This window comes from Topomyia yanbarensis, chromosome 2 (genome assembly GCF_030247195.1).
Source record: "Topomyia yanbarensis strain Yona2022 chromosome 2, ASM3024719v1, whole genome shotgun sequence".
In the NCBI taxonomy this organism is placed as follows: domain Eukaryota; kingdom Metazoa; phylum Arthropoda; class Insecta; order Diptera; family Culicidae; genus Topomyia; species Topomyia yanbarensis.
In genome coordinates this window covers 142,250,979-142,276,822 of record NC_080671.1, presented here as the reverse complement: position 1 = coordinate 142,276,822, position 25,844 = coordinate 142,250,979, and the positions used below count along the sequence as shown (strand labels likewise).

Here is a 25,844-nt window from a genome sequence, read left to right as displayed (position 1 = left end):
CGTTGCTTTCTACAGAAATCCAAATGGCCTATGCTAACAAAGAGCAGATGGCATCAGTCTTCTTGGATATTAAGGGGGCTTTTGACTCAGTTTCTATCAACATTCTGTCAGAGAAGCTGCACCAGCATGGTCTTTCACCAATTTTAAATAACTTTTTGCTAAACCTGTTGTCTGAAAAGCACATGCACTTTTCGCATGGCGATTTAACAACATCGCGATTTAGCTACATGGGTCTTCCCCAGGGCTCATGTCTAAGTCCCCTGCTCTACAATTTTTACGTGAATGACATTGACGATTGTCTTGCTAATTCATGCACGCTAAGGCAACTTGCAGACGACGGGGTGGTCTCTGTTACAGGGCCCAAAGCTGCCGACTTGCAAGGACCATTACAAAATACCTTGGACAATTTGTCTGCTTGGGCTCTTCAGCTGGGTATTGAGTTCTCCACGGAGAAAACTGAGTTGGTTGTTTTTTCTAGGAAGCGTGAGCCGGCGCAACTCCAGCTTTTATTAATGGGTGCAACAATCAACCAGGTTTTCACATTTAAATATCTCGGGGTTTGGTTCGACTCTAAAGGTACCTGGGGATGTCACATTAGGTATCTGAAACAGAAATGCCAACAAAGGATCAATTTTCTCCGAACAATAACTGGAACATGGTGGGGTGCTCACCCAGGAGACCTGATCAGGTTGTACCAAACAACGATATTGTCGGTGATGGAGTACGGGTGTTTCTGTTTCCGCTCCGCTGCGAACATACACTTCATCAAACTGGAGAGAATCCAGTATCGTTGCTTGCGCATTGTCTTGGGTTGCATGCACTCGACCCATACGATGAGTCTCGAAGTGCTGGCGGGCGTTCTTCCGCTAAAAAATCGATTTTGGGAACTCTCATATCGATTGCTCATCCGATGCGACATTCTGAACCCGTTGGTAATTGAAAACTTCGAGAGGCTCGTCGAGCTTAATTCTCAAACCCGTTTTATGTCCTTGTACTTCGACTACATGGCACAGAGCATCAATCCTTCTTCGTACAATCCCAACCGTGTCCGTTTCCTAGATACTTCTGATTCTACTGTATTCTTCGACACATCCATGAAGGAAGAGATTCGTGGAATTCCGGACCATATACGCCCGCAGGTGATCCCCAATATATTTTATAATAAATTCCGAGAAGTCGACTGCGACAAAATGTTTTACACTGACGGATCAAATCTCGATGGGTCCACTGGCTTCGGTATCTTCAACAATACTATCACCGCTTCATTCAAGCTCAATGATCCCGCTTCAGTTTACGTCGCAGAGTTAGCTGCAATTCAGTACACCCTTGGGATCATCGACACTCTGCCCACAGATCACTACTTCATCGTTTCGGACAGCCTCAGCTCTATCGAGGCTCTTCGTGCGGTGAAGCCTAAAAAGCAATTACCGTATTTTCTGGGGAAGATACAGGAGTCCTTGTGTACGTTATCTGAAAAATCTTATCAGATTACCTTTGTTTGGGTCCCCTCTCATTGTTCTATCCCGGGCAATGAAAAGGCCGACTCATTAGCAAAGGTGGGCGCATTAAATGGTGACATATACGAAAGACCAATCTGCTTCAACGAATTTTTTAGTATTTGTCGTCAGAGGACGCTCAACAGTTGGCAAACCTCGTGGAGCAATGGGGAACTTGGACGATGGCTACATTCGATTATCCCAAAGGTATCAACGAAGCCTTGGTTCGGGGGGATGGATGTGGGTCGGGATTTTATTCGTGTAATGTCCCGACTTATGTCCAATCACTACACCATGGATGCGCATTTGCGGCGTATTGGGCTTGCGGAGAGTAGTCTGTGCGCTTGTGACGAGGGCTATCACGACATCGAACACGTTATCTGGGTGTGCGCCGGGTATTGTGACGCCAGGTCTCAGTTAAAGGAATCCCTTCGGGCCCGAGGTAGACCACCCAATGTACACCGAGCAAAAAGCATTTGAGAATTTCATAAGTCTCGGCATATGAACCAGCCTTCTGACGATGCCATTGAACGCTTTAGAATGTCATAGGTAGGCTTATGAATTCATTTATCTTTATTCATGCACTCCATAGACGTACAAATAATGTATTTCATAAAACAGTCTTATGATTTTGCTCCAATATATGCGTTTAAAAATTTCATAAGTTTTTCTCATGAAACTCATATGAGATCTGTTATTGATTGTATAAAATTATATTGTTTTTCATAAACGTCACTTTTGTGAAAAGTTCATAATTGTTTCTTATGAATTCAGTATTGGCCTGGACGTCCAAAGGAGCTAATAGTTTCAGGCCAGCACTTTTTGGTTACCGCTGTTTGAAACAAAAGAAGTAAAATTTTAGTCAAATTGCAACAAAATTTAAAATAATTGTTTTTTATATTATTCAATAAATTACTGTGAGCATTAAATCAGTTTCCATGGTTATGATTTTTACAGAAGATATCCAATATTTTGAAATGAAATCAGTTGTGCATATAATTAGTGTCTGACACGTATTTCATAATTATCAAAATCATTTGAGAAGTAAGAATCATTATCATTCAGTTGTCAAGTCGTTTCCTAGTTGTCTAAGCCCAGTTCCCCAGGAAATATTGACGAAGCGTTGCTCATTATGCACAAATTTTAATATTTAATAGGAGTTTTCTCTTCAATCTTCTGAAGGCATCTACACTTGGCGGTTCATTTGTCCCGAATTTAGTTCTACAAGATGACAACACGAATGAACTCATTATGAATTACGCTCATGTTTTACAATTCTCGGTGGTTTGTTTACTTTTTCAGTTGCGTGAGTTCGAGTGCAAAAGGTGCCCATCTGTTACATTCAAACTCACGTAACTCCCATGTGAACAAACCACCGAAAATTGTCAAACGAAGTTCATCCGGCTCATTTTAGGGTTATGTCGGTTGGTGTAAAACCTAATATCATCTAAAGGTTGACTTTTACTGTTGATTTTTTGTCTACTAAAAATGCTCGAGAAATATCAGCCATGTTCTATTTTTTATATAAATGCACAATAATATCCATAAAAAAAACTTATGGCATTCATTCGATCATTGTGATGAATTTCATAAGACTGTTCTATGGAAATCATTATTACTACTATGTTTTCTGCTTATAAATGTCAGCAATTTTCATAAATGGGCACCTATGGCGTTCATTCGGACATTTTCATAAATTTCATAAAAGTGTCTCATGAAAATAATAAGAGATGGATTTGAAAAATTTCCCCTCCAAATCAAAAGACAGACTTATAAAATCCATTTAAAATCCTTATGTCTGAAAGTCATAAGACGTTTTTATGGAAATTCAAAGTAAATTTTGCTCGGTGTACCAGTCCGAGATATGCTGGCAACTCGTGATTTCCCCTATATGTCCCTTATTTATACCTTCATAAAAACGATAAATATCCCAATTTAGCCCCTCTCTTTTATTTCTCGTTTTTAGAGTTTCCTCCTGCCTTGTGGAACCGATCAGCTCCAGAGTGCCACTATGTAACCGCCGTCGCCCTTACCACTACGCCTGCATAGAAGGAAACTGAAGCGAGAGCGACTCGAGGTCCGATGACTTTTGAAGGATTCCCCGCGGGTCCGAAGAATACCATCCGCCAATCCGGTACTCGACGACTTACTATACTGAGGCGCAAATTTGATTCGCTGATCCACCTCCCCCCCCCCCCGCCGTTCGAGCGAAAGTTGCAAGTTTTGCTCTTCTTTCCCTGTCTCTCCCCTGTCCTTGATACAACTGCTGCTACACTGATGCGGAAATAAGCCACCCTTTGAATATCTTGACCAAGCATAAGTTTTAGTTAAAAAATTCAAATTAGTATTCTGTATTCCTAGTTTTAAGATAGCTATAATTTTTACTCTTTATTGAAACTCTTGTCCTCCATCTTGTAAATAGAATTGAATCCCTAGTTTTAAGATTTCTGTGAAATTTCTCATAAATATTTGTTCCCCCTTTTGTGTACTAAACTATATTGTTAGTTTTAAGATAACCGTAAAATATTTCGTAAAATACTATTACTCCCCCTCTTGTATATCAAAGTGAATCCCTTGTTTTAAATTTTTTCATAAAAAAATCTTTTGGCCCTCTTTTGTATATTGAATCTTATTTCTAGTCTTAAGATAGCTGTAAACTTTCTTTTCCTTTGTAAAAAAAAATATTTCAACATTGTAACCTCCTAGTTTTAAGATATCCAAAATGTAAAAACAAAAGCATTTGGCACCGCCAAGCTAACGCATTTGTGCCTATCAAATAAACGAAATGAATAAAAAAAATATATGTAGATTATATTCACTTTAATGCTTGTTATGAGGGCTGACATAGCGTAGTTCGCGAACTGATTGCCTGGTGCGCAGCTCGCCTGGGTTCCATTCCCAACCCCGCACATAGAGTTAGAGATTTTCAAAAAGAGATTTTTCTAACCCGAAAAAAGTTGCGAAAGAACCTACAGTTAAAACCTCTATAATCGAAACAGAAAAAAGCTTGTTATGATCACAATACATATGGGGAAGGCTCCCTTTGGGATCTTTGAATATAGACCACTAACAGATAAGTAATTGATTTATTATCATTCTTTCGATTGAGTTACTTGAATAATTTTTCTCTTGTCTAAAAATTAATGTCAATTATACTATTATTATTGCATTGTAGTTCGTGTAATATAAATACAGTTCGCTAGTTCTCGAAGAGAAGTTTGTCTATGACTGAGTAGTTCTTCGGGTTTAAGATTTCTTTTGAGTGATGAAACGTGGAATAGAAAACGTTTGAAACAGTTACATGAAGTATTTGTGTACCATAAATAGTATTACGATCAAAATTTGGACGAAAAAAATTGATGCTTTTCTTTTAAAAGTGTATCAATACAAATGTTTCAAAAATGAAAATCAAAGGAACAGCTCATGTTTAAAAGAAGGGAAACTCTTATTAAACGTATCCATATGAAAAATAATCAGTACCAATAGTGCAATACAACACATTAAAAATTGTCCCAATTTTTGAACAAGACTGACATAAAGCCATTTGGCATAATATCGTTTGACATAAGACACTATATGCTAGTTGGCATATAGTGTCTTATGTCGGGCGGATCGTACAAAACATTTCCAATGCAAAGAAGGATAAATGCTTACCTTTTGTCAAATTGTGCATTTATTTCGATTTTAATACAGATTCAAAGAAAGCTCGAAAGAAGGAATCAACCCCTATGTTTGAGTAAACCGGGCAGGCGAAGAGATTACAAGTTTGCGTGCAAGAGTTATTTGGCATACAGATTCAAAGAACTGCTCATGTTTAAAAGAAGGAATCAATCCCTATGTTCGAGTAAATCGGGTATACAAATGGATAACAGGTTTACTTGCGAGGCTTATCCTCAGCCGTTTTACACCGCATCAGTTTCTTTGATATAGGTAAAGCGCAATATGTTGGCTTCACCACATAACCTTACTTACTATCATTTTAAAACTCCGACTCCGGCTCTCAAAAAACACACCTGTACTAAATTCTAAGATTTGTCCTACATGTATGTTTACATTACTAAAATAAATGTAAAAAGACTGCTATTGTCTAATGCTGTTAGCAGTGCACTCTACGAAGGGAGCAAAATGGACAACATTCCGAATAAGATTATTGATTATTGATCTATATTTTTCCCAATACAAACAAAGTATAGGTGTTTTCTTCATCTTACCGACAAATTCTGAGAAATAGTTATATCTGGCGAATGAACTTCTGGGCATTGGTTCATTCTGGGTAATGATTTTCTGGGAAAGAGTACATTCCGGAATATAATTTTCTAGGAATTGGTGATTTCGAGGAAATAGTTTTCTGGAGAACAGTTCATCCTGGGGAAAAAACTTCGGTGTTTTAGTTTCTGGGGAATGGTTTTCGGGGGAATGTCGTAGAACCATATATACAACGTTACATATCCTGGTAAACACGTAAAAATGACGACTAGGAGGTTGATTAAAACCTAAAGGCCAGGTCATGCGACAAAAACAGGAGTCTCTAAGACACGGGGCAACAATGATTGCTTCCTTCACAAATTGAGGCATTCAAAAGACAGGCTTGGCCCTTATCAACCTTTCAAGTATTAGAAGTTGTACAGTGAAGATGTAAATACTGTACTCCGATCAAACGACACGAAAAATCTACGTGCAATTCCTCGTGCAATCATACTTACGAATTGTGCTATTGACGAGCTCACATTTGGGCTGTCTTAGTGAATCTGACTATTGACAGCGTAAACGGAAAACACGTCTATCGTCTGGCATATGGTCCGCAAAGTGAATTGCTATCTTCGGATAATTTTAAAAATCAAAAAAGGGTTTAAACTAATTATCGGTTGTGATGTAACACTGGATATAGGGTAACTTAGATATCTAGGAGGCTCTGAATTTAACATTTGCACAATCTGGGATGAGAGATGTGTTAGATCTACCTCTCTACTCCGACAGTACTACGCATCACTTGGCTAATTAACTGACGCCAGAAGAGCTCAAGTCTTAGTTTTCAGATCGCAATTAAATCTTCTTTGATCATTTAAATGTTCCATTAAATATCGTAAAATGCCATTGTCGGACATCTACAAACTGGGTTCTTCCTGAGGTGAACTTGATGACTAGGTTTTATGGGTACAAAAATAGATTCCTAAAATAATTTGGAAAAGTATTGAGTCATGTGCATTAGCTATGTCATTTGTGATGCTCGTATATGTCAAGGTCAGGAGAAGTAAATTCACATGTTTTTCTAGGTTCCCAGACAAAAATTTTATCTCGTTACAACACGGAGAGATGTCCCCAATAAATTCAAGTTTGTTTACGCCAATAAATTTGCAGGAGACTAATGATCTGGGTAAGAAATAGCAGCTGTGGATTTAAATGCAAGGTTAACATAATAAACAAAACGATGAACTCAAAGTTGTATAAGTAAGAGTGCCTAGAGAAACGCCATTAAGGCTCATAAAGATCCAGTGAAGTTCTGGCCAGAATTGGCAAGCTGGCCCTACAGTTGGAAGGTGCTACAGTGACATCGTGACAATAAGACGGATTTCGTCCAGAAGGACATCAATCCACCCAATTGTCCGCTATTCGAACAATTGAAACATATTTGGCAATTACCATAGAAAACTGGAAAGACTACTCAGAATGTTGACCAGTCCAGTGTGCGGCAAATGATCGCGTGAATCCCAAATTTGCATTTTTTTTACGAAATACCTTCGCTGATTAAATTACAGATTCTTACTTCAAATAAATCTCTGTTTTATGTGAGAATGCACAACCATGCTATTCGATAAGACATCTGGGGTCCCTCAGACAAATCATCTTGAGATCATTCATAAATCGCAAAAAAATCCCAAAATTGGCTCCACTCCTCCCCCATGTAACAAATTGTCACAAATTTCTTTACCCCTCCCTATTACGTAACAATTTCTTAAAAAAAAAATTTCTTCAGTAAAAACATGTTGCGTAATGTTCTAGCTTACTCCTCGTCCCCCATCTGTCACTACATGTCACATTTTGTTATACCCCCCCTAAAAGCGATACGTTATTTATGAATGATCCCTTGGACCCTTCATATTATAAACACTGCGTGGGACTCACGTTCGTGTCTAACCACTAACACTCTTTACTCTTTTTTCACCCTTCTTCCCCACGGACCTACATCAAGGTATTGCTTCGTAGGGGGGAGGGGGCTCGTTGTGTTTTCGTCACACCCTTTTCTTCTGCTCTATCTCGGAGCCTCACTTGATTCATGAAATGGCTCGACCTTTGAGATTTGATTTAACTCTCTTGTTTCTTGTCTCCATCTACTACGCCGCCATTTAGCTCTCGGCCCCGTGAGCCGTTCAGATGCTGTTTTCATGAGCCTAAATGGCTGCTGTTTCTGCGAATCATTCTGCTCTCGGCCTTATCACGATCTTCTCCCTTTAGCTCCAAGGGTTATAGAGATCTACTCGGATATTATCCGGCGGTGAACTACCCTACTCCGACTGAGAGTTCCCCGGCAGCGGAATTTCTCTCGGTACCGGAATTTATTTTGTGAGCCAATTGACTCCCATGTTTGTCACGATATAGTCGGATAGTCCTCGGCGGCGAATCTACCCTACTGTGAATTCCCCGGCAGTAGATTTCCACCCGATACCGATTTTCGTTTCCGCGATCCATTTAGCTTCCCGCTTCGTCCCGATCTACTCGATCTAGTCCCCGACGGTGGACCTAGCCTACTCAACGGGCCAGCCAGTAGGTGATGAGGTCCATCCAACGATTCCGCGTAGCTTCCGGTTCCGGTGCCGAAGCATGTACAAACCGATGCAAATGCTTCAGGAAGCATCCGTACCCGGACAAAAACTGCGTCAAATGGCAGCTCACCTCTCCATGCTTTCTATGCACCCAAGCCGAGGCATTTGGGAGGATATAGTTCTGTACGCACTCGCGACACGCACGGCTATTAGGCGGAACGTGCTTGTCAAATTCATCCGGTTCCGCTTTGAGTTCAGCGCAGCATCCCAGGCCAGTGCGTCATACCTCATTATTGAGGATGAGACCCCCGCCATGAGACGTCTCGTGTTGCAAACTACTCATCCGTGATTCGGCATGAGCTTTGCCAATGCGTTAGTTCTCCTCGCAGCCTTCTCACATACATAGTCGACATGGCTGTTGTAATTTAATCGATCGTCGTCGTCGTCACACCCAGATACTACAGCAAACGCAACAATAGGATAGATTGTCCGCCGACGCTGATCACGATACGCTGGATTTGTTTAGGATTAGTGACCAGCACTGCCTCCATTTTAAGGTGCACCAGCTGCAACTTGACGTCAGTTATCCAGGATTCCACGATTCCTCTTCCTCTGCCGTCAACATCTTCACCTCCTCAAGGGTCTAGCCGGTTATCGTCAGGACAACATCATCTGCAAAGCCGACGATCTCAACTCCCCTAGGCAGTTTCAGTGTTAACAATTCGTTGTACATTATATTTCAGAGCGTTAGGCCAAGTATGGAGCCCTGAGGTACTCCCGTCGTAATCCTAATCGACCTCTACCCCATGTTCGTTTCGTAGACCAGTACTCGTTTCTGAAAGTAGCTTTTCAGAAACTTGCACAGATAATCAGGAACTCTCATTCTGTGCAGTGCTACGGCGTTCACCACCCAGATATTGAACGCGTTCTACACGTCGATCGTTACCACGACGCGGTAGCGATTGCCCCTTCTCTATGGCTTCAACACTTTCTCCGCGCTCGCGATGACTGTGCGGATGGCATCCACCGTCGATATCTATTACCGGAATCCGAACTGCCTTTGCGATAGTCCGTTCTCAGTTTCAACATAGTTCATCAGCCTGTTGAGGATGACCCTTCCCATAAGCTTACCAAGAGTGTCCAGCAGGCATATAGACCGATACGATGCTGGATCTCCTGATGGCTTCCCTGGTTTTGGCAGCAACATCAGCTTCTGGATATTCTATCTATCCGGTAATTAGCCTTCGTCCAGGCATTTCTGTAGAACTAGCCTGAACATGTCCGGAAACGCCACGATCGCGGTCTACTGCCACGTTGGGGATACCGTCGAAACCGAGAGCTCTTTTCGTTTTCAGTCCTTTTGCCCCTGTAAGGAGCTCCTCATTGGAGACTTGTTTGTCCCCAGCATTTTCACCGCCTGTATTAACGTACGGTGTAGCGGCCATGCGGTTTGGTCGTGCTTCGGGAAATGATCCTCCACGATAATTTTAAGTTTGCCAGCGCACTTTTAAGTTAGCGTCGTTGGATCTTAACCATCACGCCACGGTAAGCATTGTCCCAAAGGTTAGCGTCTCTGCACATCTCCACGTAGCAGGTAGACTTACTAAGCACTATCTCGTGTTTAAAAGTGACACTAGCCGTCCGGAATGTCACTTACACTCTTCTCTGACTGCCTCAGATCTCGCTCTCTGAACGCGTCTTCAGGCAGGTAGCACGGAGGATGCTGAGCCATTCGTTACACCAATACGCCGGGCGCCAGCAGTTCCTCGGCTCCATTTTCCTCGGCATTGTTACATCACATGGTCGCTACCAGGGTGCTTAGAGTTATAAGGTGATTCGTCTTTGGCAGTAACTAGGTGAGGAGTGAGGTAAGCGTGCACCAAGCTGCGGATGAGAAAAATGACGGCGAACAACTTTGTTTACATACTGAAATCCAAGCAAACATGCATGGGGATGTAGTAAACAATGTTGTTAGCTGTCGTTTCTAGAACCAAAATGGCTGATCGGCGATTTCGACGATCGTATCACCTGAGAATAAAAGCTCCTTGGTCGCTACTGTTTCCGACAGCTCATCGGCACTCGGAATTGGAGTGACGCTGTCAACACGAAGTGCATCCACAAAAAGGTCCTTGTCGAAGTCCTTTATTTTCCACTTCCGCTCGCCAGTCCTCACTCTCAACGTTACCGTACAATTTCGCCGAAGAATGATGTATAGGATCGCTTGGTGGTCACTATGTGTGTACTGCTCAGTAACTCGCCAATTCATGTTATTCATCAGCAACGCGCTGCAGAATGTTACGTCGATGATAGATTCCCGACCGGTTTTACGAAATGTGCTAACGGAGCCATGTGATACCCAGCGGGCAGAAATCTCTCGAAGTATGTCAGCCGAGAATTGATCCAATGGTTTCTGTTCCCATGTCGTAAAAGACGACTAACAACAGATGTGGATGTGGTCCACTAGGAGGTTGATAACAGTATCTTTCTCCTGATTAAACCAGCCTAGAGGCCGTGTGGCATCCGGCGGGTTGAAGTATCTCAGCCGAGAATTAATCCACTGGGTTCCAGATCCCATGTCGTTAGAGGCGACTAAAACAGGAGTCCTCGAGTCAAAGTGTTTCTCCATACCGATGACTAAAGGGCTGACATGATTAAAATATGCCAGTCGCGTACGGAGTGTCGTGGGTATAGTCCTTGCTCCGTTAAACGAATCTCTTATACAGTGGACGTTTGTTTCCTTGCAAATCGTGAGATTCAAATGATGGTTATGTCACTAATGCCCACTTCGGGGTTCGCTATAGGCGATTATAAGCCAACGTGTTTGGTATCTTCTAGTAACTGTACAATAAGTGCCGGCAATGAAATGTGCAATGCTCTGATCGAGCATGGTTCGAGTAGCCCAAATTAATCTTTAGCATAGACGTACAGCAACTATCAATCAATCCCGCCTTTTGCAGGAATCAAAAGCTTCGTAGGCTCAAAAACCGTATTTCCATGAAGGAAACTTCTATATTGGAAAGCTTCTCAACCCCGTCTTCGAAGCTTACAACAAAATGGCATGACAAATCCACGCTGAATGCCTCGTGCATGTGAACATGTGAATAGTGCAATCGACGCATATATTTTATCCGACCTCAAAATACTGATATTTGTGCTATCACAGTCAATGTGACTGTTGATAACATAAACAGGAAATAGTCTATTGTTCGGCAAATTCGCCGCAAAATGAATCATCACCTTCTGATGATTTTAAAAGGGTTGTATCATACTGTTTCCACTCATAATCGGCAGTGATGCAAGTACCCACCACATAATTTGAGGCACCTCAGATATCAATTTGAGAGGCTCCGAATTGATGGACTGTTTAAGCAGCACATATTTGCATATACTTAAAGTAGCAAATCACCCAACATTTGCACGATCTGGCAGAGAGCTAACGTAAAAGCGACCGAATAATTAACGAAAGGGAGAATAAACAAAAAGAGTTGATCATTGGTAGCCATGTTGTTTTCAAAAACCACGAGAGAAATATCAACTATATTCATGAACATAAAAATTATTAAAATAAACTAGTATTGATTGCTTTTCCGCACATTTTTTTCTACCATGGATTTTCAGAACAAACATAACCGAAAAAAGACAATTGAAAAAATTGAGTGACAAAATATGAAACTTTCGTTACGGACATTAGCCTTTCATTTCAACGTACCTCACAGTCAATTTCCGACATACAATCGACCCCCCATATCTTAATAAAATATTGTTATCTTCTCCTGTTTATGTATCCTATATAAAATTTCATCAAAAAATTAAAAATATTTCAATGTTCTCTGTACAAAGTATTTGGCACTGTTTAGCTAACGCAAACATGCCTTATGAAATAAACGAATTGAATTAAAAAAATACGACATACAGGTACTACGATATAAAAATTCCACTTTATATAGCAAGGCATTACACATTACCCGGGTCTGTATTGACTCACTTTAGATAGGAACAATTGAATGATTTTCGAGCATACGTTCTCCGTGCAAGTCTGACTGCAGATGATTAATTTTTACGAAACCCGTAAATTGTGAATCATAATTTACTAGAAGATACCAAAACCGATTCAAACAGAATAGGTCAATCCATTTTCTTAGATCCGAGAGCGAGAAGCCACGTTGCCGCTATTCACCCGTCCCAGACAATTCTTCAGCCGAACAGGGCCGGGTGAGCTTCAAATTCGACAGCTAAACAAACAAACGCTCGCATTGATGCTCTGATGTGTTGATGACGATATATGGTGCAGGTATCGTATGATGGTTGCTCGAAGCTGCGCTTTATCGAAATTGACTGTCAGGCATTCTGGATTCGTCGAGAACAGAAAACATCGGCCTGAAACATGATGAATACGAATTGTTTTCCATTCAAAGGGTGTCGGGACGTGGGAAGCAATAGTGTATGTATGATCATAATTTATGAATTAATCCACCAAACCGTACATTGCCTACGCTATACTTACTTACCCACACATGCTATAGGCTCATATATTATCCCTATGGAGGGTGTCACGCAAAAGGATGATTTGTAAAGAACCGCGTCGGTCGGCAGGCGACAAGTATTCAAATTTCCAAAATACATACACACATTTGCCCTTGCCGGAGAAACGTCCCGAATGAAAAGTTTGGCCTTCATAAGATATTCGATAATAAGCCTATTCTGGCTCTGTTAGGGAGAGTCACCATTACGTGTTAGTATTCATTTAATGAAAAATACGCATAAATTGCTACCAATATCTTTGATACGTTCCTAAGAACCAGTATAATAATAAAAATGGCTTGAAATTAGTAAAATTCTCGTGACTGAGCGCAACGAAACCTCAAATCGGGTGCTCTAATTTTCACTGTACCACTTCAGCCAATTCGTTCAACAATGATGGCAGTCGCTTCTCCAACGAACGGTTCCAAATGGGTAGCGAAATCATTTCCAAACCAAAATGGGCGATTCTACATGCAATGCATGGCATATTCTTATTCTAATATGTTTACATCGAACTGATATTTGTATAACGTTAACGACCGAAAGAGAAACCTTAACAGTAGCTTAATACATAGTTCAAAGTAAGCAATTTAGCTTGTTTAGTTTCCATTTGCTGCACCCACCGCTGAGAATGCTGGCATAACAGAACTCCAGCAGCAGCACCGGGATCTGTTTCAAATATATCACCATAACGTAGGCACGTAAACAGCAATATACCATGACACGATTTTGCTGGGCTCAGTAGTTCCCAAAGGAAAATAAAATTAAATCGCCTAATAAGGACACATTCTTTCGTGACGTTACAATGATTTGACAAATCTTCATTCCATAAATATGTTATAACTTTATCAAATGAACGCCTACATCAAAACTTATTACATATTCAGAAAATAGACAAAATTTCACGAAAGATGCAATCGACATAAACTGAATAAACTGGAAGAGGGTTGTTTTATGACCAATAATGTAACGTAACGTTACAACGCGTCACAAATTAGAACCTACAGCGTATTTCATTAAAAGTCAAAATATCTGCTCGATAAGATTTTTTATCAAGAACCAATCTTCTATGAAGCATTTCTAAATAACTTACGAATACAAGTATACCTCGATAGTACGTACACCTTCGCTTCGTTTAGCGTACGTACTATCGAATCACAAAAATTAAATTCAAAATATTACTTTTTATGTTTAATATTTAACGAAGCTCCACAAAAATTATATTAATCGCCCTATTAGTGATAAACTGTCCTATCACCAAATACTTAATCTTTAATGTTATGGTTTCCATCAAGCAGGATGGTTTAAAATGGAGTGTAAAAACATTTCCATGGTCCCGTAAGATCCTTTGAAATTGGTAGCATTGTCTTGAGCATTTCGGCAAATTTATTAGGAATTTTGTAGAATTTTATTTAGCACTTCCTAAAAATTCTAGAACTATCCTGAATCTCTGAAATTCGTAGGACTTGCTTGAAATTCATAGATAAATTCCCTGAAGATTTTCTTAATTTTTCGATCCGCCTGAAGCAGAAGGAATTGTTTTTTGTATATTTAATTCGTGTAGTAATAACAGTACAATTTTTCAAACTGTGGGAACGAACCGAAATTTGGTGGGTTAAAAAAACAGAAGTTCCCGTTTTGTGAACGCGATAACAATTCTTCTCAGATACATACAGGATTTCAGATTGGTTTTTATTCCTTTTAGTTTTTAGTCGTTAATGAACTTTAAAAACACTGAAAACGGATATTTAAATAAATTTGCAAAGGAGATATGATTTTGCATTAAAACAATGTCGGCATATAAACTAAAAGGTGTAATAACCACAGTTTTTGACTACATAAGATAGGTTTTACTGAGCTAGAAAATATTTCTTGAGCGACGCCAATATGATGGATACATTTTTTTAATCACGCTCACAAGATCCCCAAACGAAGTGTTGAGAAAATACTTATTTTTTCAGCTCTTTAAGTACTACCAGCAGCCTCCATCGAAGTCGCTAGTCTTGCGAATCTCGCCCTTTCCATTCTAAACATTGTATCTCCTAAAATGTACGAGACTCAGCACTCAAATTTTATGTACATAATGTTTACAGATCGTTCATCAAAAATCGTTTTATCACCGCTCTAGATATTAACCTTCAAAATTGCCTAAAATCTTCTTTGATGTTCGAAAAATGTCTCGATGTTTTGCAATTTCCTTAAAGTTAATAAGACTTGGGACATGCCGTACCTAAAGCTTGAAGAGGCTTTTTGATATTCGTCACTTTTCCAATTTTGTAAGTTTTCTCGAAATACTTCGTTGAAATTAATTTTGAGTTTCATGAAATGCATTTGGCATTTTTTTAAGTTTGATAGAATTTTGCAGACGCCCCCTGATGTTTAAAAGATTCTTGAAACTTCGCGAACTTTCCAGAGCTTCTTAAGATTCTACTTAATATCGTAGGATTTCCTTGAAGCAGCTTGACTGAATCACCGATAGCCATTAACAAAACCTACTGAAACTGTAATATTTCTAAATGTTCAGGTCGTAGAATTCCCCGAAGTTGGTAAAATATGTGTGAAAATCGTTAACACTCCGTTTTCTATAGAAACTGTTAGTATAGAATGTTTGAAGTATTACTGAAATTCCATATGACCTTCGAAGATCATCCTTAAAGTTCATTGAAATACTCTGAATTTTGACAAAACCAAACTATAACTAATGAGCGTCGTACAAATTATCTGAAGAATTAAAGATCTCCTTGTAAGTCAACAGTCTCCCAAAATATAAAAGACATTCCTGGAACTTGTAGGGCGTCCCTAAAGCTTGCAGATTTGTTTATACTTGATTCCTACAATGAATTTATGACTTACTTAAAGTTTGAAATACTTTACTGGACTTTATAGAACTACTGTAAGTAGCACACAACTTCTCTAAAGTATGCATAAACCCATAGAATTTCAATAAAAGTTGTCATACTTGGTTGAAGCTTACAAAATCAAAGGAAAAAAATTGATGGCAGGTGTACGTACTATCGAGGGTACGTACTATCGTGACGTTGCAACGCTCCTTTCTCAGGAAAAGCGATATCTCATTGCGTTGTAACGTCACGAAAATCTTCAACTTTTCTACAACTCTGTAAATCACGCTGGTGCTATTGTTTTGAGTGAAATTTAAAAAAAAAATTACATTTAGCCATGTTAATGATATTTTACTTTACTGGTATGGGGTTGTCCAAAAATCCCGATACAGTTTATTTTTTAAATTGTGGTAGAAATAATCGATCAAACCAAGAATTTTTTCTTTCATATCTGTTATAGATAGATTTGAGCCATTTGACACATTTATTTATTTGATACGGCTCAATATGGTAGTTTAACGGAGCCAGAAAATTAGGTTTTATAACATATTTAATTTAGAATCAGGTTCCCGATGCGAGATTATAGTATGATATTTGTATTGTTAGGTTTAAACAAGTGGATTTATATGAGGAAACGAGTACAATTTAAGCGCCAGACAATCGATAGGGCTCGGTACACTGAAGTATTGTATGTGTTATAGTTACTTTTTACTTGGGGAGACGACCGGATGAAGATCTTATAAAAAAAGTTATAGTTACAAATATTCAGGGAAAAAGAACACGCCACATCACCGTGATGTTACGAAAGAATGTGTTACATCCAGTCGTTGATTCGACGGGATTTAAAATGTCGGCAAACTCCAACAAACACTCTCCTCCATCTATCTTTTTCGTGCTCATTTGAGACCATGACCACAGCCAAAGCCTTTTTATCCGACTCTAAGAAATTGAGACGATTTAGTGTGGTCAACCAGAAAGGTCTCTGTAGCCCCAACTATTGCGTTGCAATCTCCCGTAAATTCGAATAGATAATCGTCCATAACGGATTTAATACCACAGGCAATTCGAAGATGTAGCTGCTTCAACGATGTATTTCGGTATCGGAAGAACTGGTTGGTACCTGACTGACAGCACGTGCGACTACAACTGTGGTCGCGGACAACCTTACAACAGGCGGCTCGTCGAAGATAGCGAAGTGTGAAATGGTTGATTGCTGGGAGGAAAGAAGTATTCAGGGAACGAATTAATATTCCTGCCTAAATACTACCCCAAGTACAAAACTCGGAAATTCACTCACAACCTTCCAACGCATGTCCTGGACTACGTTGCTGTTAGCGCGATTGCATCGAAACGTACCATGTGACCAGCCAGCATCGAGGAGAATACAGCGGAGGTGAACTTTAACCCTCCGGCACTCGCGCCGTTGTGTTGTGTGCAACACCTTCCGAAACTCTAGCGAAATCTTCTTCCAGCACCAGCGGTTGCTCACTCGGGGAGGCATTCGCGCGAGTGCTGGAGAGTTAATAAAATATAATGTGACGTTGTACAATCGTTTATTAAAAATACCTCGCCCAGTGCATTCGAGTTTTGTAGATCGAATCTTATATAAAAATTTGTTTATTTTCTGAATCTATAATTAGGTTTGATGAAAGATTTCATTTGAAAAAGTTTTAACAGATTTATAGAATGAAGGTCAAATCGTTGTAACGTCACGTGTGTTGATGGTATATAACCCCTTAAGCACATATCACGCTAGTATAATTTCCTGTATATGAAACAACTTGAAAGCGTTTTAATAAACCATTCGAAGTAAGCTTTAACACTATATCTGAAAAATCATTTAAGCGTCTGATAAAAGTTAATTTACGTGACGTTACAACGCAAAGTGTAACTTTTGTTCCGCACATCCAATAAAAGAAGTTGGAGGCTTTTTGGAAAAGTATTTTTAAATACAAAGAGAATCCGGAATATAAATTTGAACGAAATAGTATTTTTTTTTTGATAAACTGAATAAATATGCATTTTTCGTGGCGTTACAACACAGAAACAATTAAAACTTCTATTAGTTCAAAAAAATTTAGTAGTCAAATATAAGCGAAAATCTTTCTAGTTTTATTATTCTACACTCAATAACGAACAAATTACTTTAAACAGATTAAAATTTCAATAATAGTTTCATGAATAGAACTTTTTTAGAAGTCAATAATTCAGAAACCGTTTTTCTGTGAAATTCAACAAATAGTTGAAAAACATATAGAGAAGTTGTTTTTCAACTATTTGTAGAAATGTTAAAAATTTGATTACATAATTTTTCAACGGATTAAACACTACCGAAACGAGAAAAAAATGTTGTGATACCAAAATACGACAAAACAAAAACATCCTTCTGGTGTACAAGTCCGCGGAATGTGTCATAGGCTTTGAGAATATTTTGGGGGCTATCCATATATCACATCGACAATTTAGGGATGCAAAAAACTTCACGCTTATCTATGGCATGGGAGGTGATGGATTTTTCAGTATTTAAGTGATGTCGATGAGGTGATGGATTTTTCAGTATTTAATATTATTTGTTGTTTCTTAAAAAGTACGAAATATATGGATATCCCGATCAGAATGCAATAACAAAATTATAACAGAATGTGTTATAAATTTCGTATCGTTAGTAGTTCAAACATCAGGAAAATCAAATTCAAATCATAAAAAGTAACAACACGAGATATAATTTTGACTTATATTTTATGTGCTTCTGATCGGAGGAACATCATTTGAAATGTCGGTGGACAGATAGACCTGACGTCCAGGTGTTTGAAAATATCCCACAGTGGGCACTTCGATGACTCTGTATTTTTTTCTGGAAATTGTCAATTGCTGCGGTTATGTACATCCTGGTACAATATTAATGACAACCAAGCCGCTTTCTTCCCAAGACCACAAGTGCCGTCGAGAGTCATGTCTATATAAATACTTATTTAATCTTAGGAAAATTGCTTGTTTGGTCAGTCCGCATCAGATCATCGAAGGTAAATAACAACCTCTTCCTAGAAGGCCTTCCTACCCGTCCATCCTTAGGCGATATTGAACACATGGTAATGTTGATAGGAACAGTATAGACCAGTGCGGTAAAATGTCGATTTCAAACGAAAATATTCGTTTCAAGTGAAACTGCGAGTCATTTACTGTAAGCATACCACCACTATATCAGTTGACTTCTGCCGCCGTTAGACACGGTCAGAAATTCGAACTAATACTTGTCTAACGAAAAATTCGCCACCAAGTTTGTTGCTACAAATCATCGTAGACACGTTAACCAACAGAAACAATTTAAATACAATGTTATCGTGTACATTGAAGACAGCGCAATAGAAGTTCGATTAAAAGATTACATGATTAAGGGCCAAATTGCCACATCCGCAAATCGCTTGCCATATTAGAAATTATTTAGCGTATTTAGACAGCTGTTGTTCTGCGCACTCTCAGGGATGGTCAACTTGGAGGACCAACCAGTAACACTAATAAAGAAGCAAACGTCGGTACCATAACAACATATAGTATTGTCGTAGGATAATGGCCCATCGTTCGTCTTCGTGTTGTACTGAACGCACCTTAAACCTTCTTCCACATTGCGTTCAGGAAGGTGGTTGATTGTTGGTCGCTCTTCAAAAACATTTTACTTAAAGGTAGAATTAAATATCTCATTCTTCTACATAAAATAAGAAATTTAAGAATATAATTTTTATCGTTTATATAACACTATATTTATTAATAAAAAAATCAAGTTTCCAAAGGATTCATCGAAATTTCTTTTTAAAAGCGATTCTGTTTTTATAATGAAACTTTCTCTTATTATGACCATTTTCACGAAATGATATCCATGTCATCGTTATATAATTCTATATATTTCATGCGATATGTTACTAGAACATCATTTTTAATCATAGTAACGCCAACGCCACTGCCGCTGGTCAAAAATATGCTGTTTCGGTTGATTTAATTCCTTCACTTAAATATGGCAACACAGAGAATACTGCAACTGGAGTGTATCGCCTGCATCCATCAACTAACTGACTACAAAATAGTTCGTGGAAATCGGAAAACAAAGCCAACCAAAAAGCATTCAATTTTCCAGCTATTTTGCATACATTTTCGTGCACCATTTGAACATAAATACCTATATATGTTCGCGTACACCCTGCAGGAAAACGGCGAAACAACGCGAAAACGCTACAGGCAACATACTCAAATAAACCGATTTTTATTTCGTTACTCGGTTTGGAGTCAACCGTCAACGTCGATCGGACGGTGCTGCAGCTCAAAACTGAGTTTGAGGAAAAAACTTTACCGACCGTTTCCAATCCATGTAAACCCAACAGAGAGTCAACCTTTATCGTGTTACATTATTGTAGGTACCTACCGAAAGCCCAGCAGTGGCACAGAACGTGACAAAACACCCACATTAACCCACTGGACGTCCATTCGAGCTCTGAAACGTCATACATACTCTGTTTATGTAAAGCCGAAAACGTGCGCCCCCTACCTGGACAAACAGCGATGGATACGATCGCAGAGTACAGACAGTTTCGTTATTGTTGCGAACAGTCACGTGTAGTATTGATTACTGAAGTTGGTTTTGCAACGGCAACTCTGGAAGTTTTGATTATTGTTAAGATTTTATTACGTTTGCGTCATTGCAGCGAAGTTGTATAACATTTTCATAAAACTATAATTCAGTATGTTTAGCTACGTCTCCTGCTATGAGATGCTGTGTTGTCTTGTTTCATTTAGACATAAGAGAAATTCCACGAAGATCCATCTGAAAATCTTTTAAATCGTGACTGACCATCTTAGATTCCGATGAAACTTTACCCGGTTCTCCGACATAGAAGACTAAACATATTTCACAGTCAATTAGATTATTTTATACAACAAAACTATCTGAGAACGAGTTCCATGGAATGAACACTTCTGCACAAACACTTATGCACTGAAAAAAATGTTTTGCCCCTTGCATGAAAACAACAAAATTATTAGGTTTTGTTTTTTTTGTGTTTCGAATTCATCTCGTCAGTAACTAGCACCATCTGGGTGTCTAGTTAGACGATGTATCTAAACTAGTACCCAAATTAGCACTAGTTAGACACAAAAAATTCCAAACAGTTCACACGACATATGTGAAAGCCTAAAGCCACATGTCCCGAGTGATGTCCCGGGAAGCAAATATAGCTCTGGTTTGCTGACGAGAAAGCGAAGACAAACTCTTGTCTTTTGGTTCAAGAAACCAAACGCCTGGTATTATGCAATAAAAATTGGACTAAACCGTTTTGCGCGTTAAGGGCACAAGACCTAATTTTAATTAGGTTTTGTTTTTTTTGTGTTTCGAATTCATCTCGTCAGTAACTAGCACCATTTGGGTGTCTAGTTAGACGATGTATCTGAACTAGTGCTAATTTGGGTACTAGTTTAGATACATCGTCTAACTAGACACCCAGATGGTGCTAGTTACAGACGAGATGAATTCGAAACACAAAAAAAAACAAAACCTAATTAAAATTAGGTCTTGTGCCCTTAACGCGCAAAACGGTTTAGTCCAATTTTTATTGCATAACAAAATTATGTTAAAAATCTAAATTGCAAAAAACCCAATTTTTAATTTTTTTTTCTTTTTACATTTCTTACAAAAGAAATGTATAGAATTCGCTCAAACTTTGAAAACTTTTTCCGAGACCCGGAGGGCCGAGTCTCATATACCAATCTAATCAGCTCGACAAATTGGGACAATATCTGTATGTGTAATCGTGCGCGTGTGTGTGTGTGGGTATGTATGTATATGCACTAATGTCATGTAATTATCTCAGTAACCGCTGAACCGATCTTAACGAAATTTGTTTCAAATGAAACACTGCCATTTGACACTAGGCAAAACAATGTGTAAATTCACTTCAAAAGTGAAAACTTGTCCACAGTTGATTTTTTTACCCGTTGGATTAAGCATCGCGTTCAGTCGTGAGAGAGGCGTTGAATGCTATATGAATACACAGATCACCAAGTAATCCACCTAGTAATGAGAAAATAGATTTCTTATATAATTCATATTCATATTATACTCGTAGCATCACCGAGACCAACTGTATTTTTGAATAATCAAATTCTAGTGAAAATTAACCGTTATGTGTCCAACAAAAACACCTTTAACAGGCCAACGTGGGTACCCGGGTACCCACAAATTGAAATGCTTATAACTATGGCTTCCTTTAACCGATTTGGACACTTTTAGATGTTTTGGATTCAGGAACTAGTCCACTATTTGATTCGGTAAAACTAAACCGGATGAATGGATCTGGTTCTTGGTAATCCGGATTTTTCGGAGTAAAGTTCCAGTACTAGGGTATGATTCGCAAATTTTAATAATTTCCTAGCAATATGAGTTTCAAAACTCTTCAAATTGTCTCGGAAGTCTGTTATTTATTGTTACGGGCATGGAATCGGAATGGAATGGCACCTCACGGGCCCACGAGAACCTGCTCCGGAATGTCCGTTCCGGGGTCACATCACCAAATGGTTCCAAAACCACGAGATACAGTCTACTGATGTAATTCCAAGAATTTTGATACCCATATTGCCGGTATTTCATTGAAATTCACAAATACTATTCCAGCATTGGAACATGCTTCCGGAAATCCGGATTCCTCAGAACCGAATAAAGTAACCCAATTCATGTTTATCAAATCTAAAAGTGGATGAGTTCCTGAATCCAAAACACCTTAAAATATCAAAATCGGTTGGAAATTACCTAAGTTATTGGCATTTCAATTTAGTGGGTACCCGGGTAGCTACGTCGGCCTGTTACGTAGTAAAAAAATCAGAAGCCCCTCCTCACTCCCGCCCTTACTATATCAACAATATTATTAACCCAAAAGCTTGACTTCGTAAAATTCTAAGATGTCGCAAAATTTCAATTTCCAGCTATGAATAAAACATGGGAAAATATCTCGCGAACCACCACATTTCAGAAATTTTTTGTTATTCGCATTTTGATTTAAAATAGCGTTTAGAATCATATTCAAAAAGAAAATGGTATTTTTGACTGTAAATAGTATGAATTATGAAAATATGTCAAAAGTTGTTGTTAAAAAAAAAATTTTAGTGAAAGTTTCTCCATGACCCAAATATACTGAAAAAGTTTTTTTTAGATCTTTAAAACGATAAGCATTTGATTTTTGACATTTTATGATGGGGTTACGCGAATAACTTTCAAAAAGGGTATAATCACACGAATTAACTGTTTTTGTTGGAACAAAATTCCAAATATCTTTCGAATTTTGGAAAATTTTGGTTAAATGCATTTCGATTTAAAATGATACATAGAATTATATTCTGTAATAAAATTACAGTTTTGTATGTCAATTAGTACGAAATTTAAAAACATGTATAAAGTTATTGTTAAAAAAACTTTTTTACAGATAAGTTCTCCATCACATTCAAAATGTTTCTTTTCTCTTTCGGTTTTCGTTGACAAAATAAAAAAAATCAGAAAAAATGATTTTTTGGCAATTTATATTTTTAACACAAATTTTTGTTTTTGTCAAAAACGACACAACATTTTTTTCAGTGCATATTTTTTCGCACATAAATATTTTTTCCTGAAACTCGTTCTCAGAAAGTTTTCCTGTATAAAATAGAGAAATCGAACAAAATATTTTTGAAATAAAGGCACGTAGAAATGTTTACGCCCTTTTGAAAAATTGCTCTTGTATCAAAATATTGCAATTGTCAGAAAAAAATCATGGAGATTCATAAACCGAGCACAACTTCAAAGTTTCCTTCGAATCGACGATGGTCACATTTTGTGGTCGGCCGGTTTCTCGTGGAATCCCTCATCAGCAGAAGGCAAAAGTTAAGCCCGTAAGATATTAAGCCTGTTCCAATGAACCTGCCACATCTAGTTTTCCGATCTGTATACTTCACATCCTTGCTCTCACTTTCCCCGATCAGAATGAAATAACAAGATTGTAACAGAACACAATTTTTGTAACATATTGTGTTATAAATTAGGTCTCGTTAGTTGTTAAATAACAGAAATTTATAACAAGTAACAATTCGAGATATAGTTTTAAAATATTTTTGTTATGTGTTTCTGATTGGGTCCCTACCCAGTAATCTCTAGCTAATTGAATGTCGTTAAAATGTAAAAAAAAAACAATTTTTAATTTTTTATATTTTGTCAACAAAAACTTAAGAATTCTCTTATCTTAGTGATCCGAAATATACAAAAAAAATTATTTTTTGATAAATTTTGCACTGTCAGACCTCCTTAAGGAAAATTTAAGCTAAATAATCAGGAAAGGTTATGAGGCTAACGTATGCGGAATGAAATTTGGACAACGCTTCCAGCATTAAAATAAAAATGCAACCCTGCGTAAGGCACCATATTAAATGTCATACTCTAGGCACACTTATTTTAAACATCCAGGTTTAATTACGACCCGCTAGAAGATATTATGTGAATAAAATGGAAACGAACGCCCAATCTGGCACATAGCTATTATGCCAAAAAAAAGTTTTGACCCATTGGAGGATTATGGCATACCTTTGGTACAAAAGGCTGATAACCTTCCAAATGTACCACAACTGCGTCCAAATGAGGATTTCTGGGATAATTTGAAGCAGTGAGTATATGCCAATAATTTTCGACCTAAAACTAGCAAACATAATAATAAAAATTAAGAAAGAAATTAAGAACATTGCCAACATCAATTTTTTCGACTCCTTTGCCAAAAGTTCCTGCAAACTGTCGTAAAGCTTCTCGAATAGGCTCAAATTTTTTTCTACATTAAGTTAATAAGCTGATAAATGTTTTCATATAGAGAGAACATTTGATAAAGGGTTTTCTACAAAAAAATTGCCATTTGAAGTTTGTCCAAATTTTATTCCGCATACGTTATATCTAGGGACTAAAGAAGAATATTTTTTTTTCGGTTTCTTAAAAAGAAAGAAAAATATATGTCCCGATTTTGTCAATGCCCCTGTTTTGTCAGCCTAAAATTCACCAAAAGGCTGATAAAAACGGATCTTCACTGTACATATTTTTTCCTGAAAGCCTGATCAATTGTGCACATTTTTTTTCTAAGGCGACCGATTTTCCGATTTTTTACCGTATTGTGTATAAACGGTTCGGCGTAAAAGTACATGAAAGGTCCGAATTACCCCAACCCTGTTCCAATTCGGACCACCAATTTCTTAAAATGATTCCTCGACCCCAGGGATGCTCCTTTGTTAAAGAAATTGCTCAGAGTTTGAACGATCCAGGGGTATTAGACTATTGTAGGGGGTGAATTCTGCGGGACAAATTTTAACGTGTTATCCCAACATTCCCCGCGGATATTTATCTTTATATATTGTTTCAGTGTGTCAAAAATTGAGATGATTACTGAGAGTGCTCAGAAACAGATTTCTGATTGAAAAATTAGAGTTTTCATCAAATTCAAAATAATTTTTTTCTTACTGGGTAATGTTGGTAAATAATTTTCAGAAAGGGGTACATCATGGGGATCAATATTCGGTAGGGGTACATTGAATAAAAAATGTTGAAAACCACTGGACTAGATTCTATCCTGCATATTCGCTAACATCAGGTCCGAATTGCACAAGATATCTTCACATTTCATATCTTTTGGGTTTTCACCAATTTAGGTGTTCGAATTATCTGTACGCCACACAACATACTTACCAACCCTTAGAATAACGCAACTCACTAAAAACAATCAATGGCAAAGTCGACGATGACAGCAACGAACGAAAACGGAGCAGAACCAATTACAACTAATCCGACGTACAAGAAACAAAATGGATGACTACCTGAATGAGAATTAAAAAAACGAGTGTTTTAATTTTTTCATCAAATGTTTGCTGTTTTATTACTATCAATATATATACTTTTAATTATTTTCAAATGTTTATTCATCTTTTTTTATCGATAATCTCTGTACAAGTAATCGTAATTTTATATCATTTATATATATTCATATATTTATGTATAATATATTCAGTATGTAGTTGAATTTTTTTCTCATTTATTGATGGTTACCTTTAAAAACTAAGCCTAGTAAAAGAGAAAAATTAAAAATCTATTTTCACTTGTTGCAAATCTTATAATTTAGTATATTTTCTTGTTTGATTGTAAAATAAGATGTTATTTTCTTCAAAAATGAAAATCTAATTTTAACTCA

At 37.9% G+C, this 25,844-nt stretch overlaps 1 protein-coding gene across 3 annotated transcripts in view; it reads right to left on the bottom strand.

The window, feature by feature from the left end:
- LOC131681588 (inositol-pentakisphosphate 2-kinase) overlaps positions 1–25,844 on the bottom strand; it is a 348,483-nt gene that overhangs the window by 281,146 nt on the left and 41,493 nt on the right. The gene's annotated exons all lie outside the window — the stretch shown is intronic.